The sequence below is a fragment of the Buceros rhinoceros genome, unplaced genomic scaffold (assembly GCF_000710305.1).
Source record: "Buceros rhinoceros silvestris isolate BGI_N320 unplaced genomic scaffold, ASM71030v1 scaffold15589, whole genome shotgun sequence".
Classification (NCBI taxonomy): domain Eukaryota; kingdom Metazoa; phylum Chordata; class Aves; order Bucerotiformes; family Bucerotidae; genus Buceros; species Buceros rhinoceros.
The window spans coordinates 8,046-8,393 of NW_010433414.1; the positions used below are offsets into that span (position 1 = coordinate 8,046).

The window sequence follows — 348 nt, forward strand, 5'->3', positions numbered from 1 at the left end:
ACCCTGGCACTGGGAACCGCTGAGAAGAGCCCGGCTCCCTCCTAGGAGAGGGGCAGAAAAAGCAGGTGCTAGCAGGGGCCCAGCCTTCGAGGAAGCTGGTGGAAGATGGTCTGTTGGGGCACCGAGCCCCTTCATTGAGGAATGAAGAAAGAAAAACCGGGGCGCTGCTTCATCGGCAGGGCAGCTGTTTGTGCCCCGCGGCTCCTAAAGGATTACGCCTTTGCCTGAACAGGGGCTTGAACCCTGGACCCTCAGATTAAAAGTCTGATGCTCTCCCAGCTGAGCTATCCAGGCTCCCGTCGGGGGGTGTTGGGGGCTGTCCAGGAGAGGCGCTGGGGACCCCACTCC

The 348-nt window shown here is 61.2% G+C and overlaps 1 non-coding gene across 1 annotated transcript; it reads right to left on the reverse strand.

Moving 5' to 3' along the window:
- Positions 1 to 221: 221 nt before the first annotated feature.
- TRNAK-UUU lies at positions 222 to 294 on the reverse strand. Its single transcript has one exon. It is a non-coding gene; the product is annotated as a tRNA-Lys (tRNA).
- Positions 295 to 348: the final 54 nt, after the last annotated feature.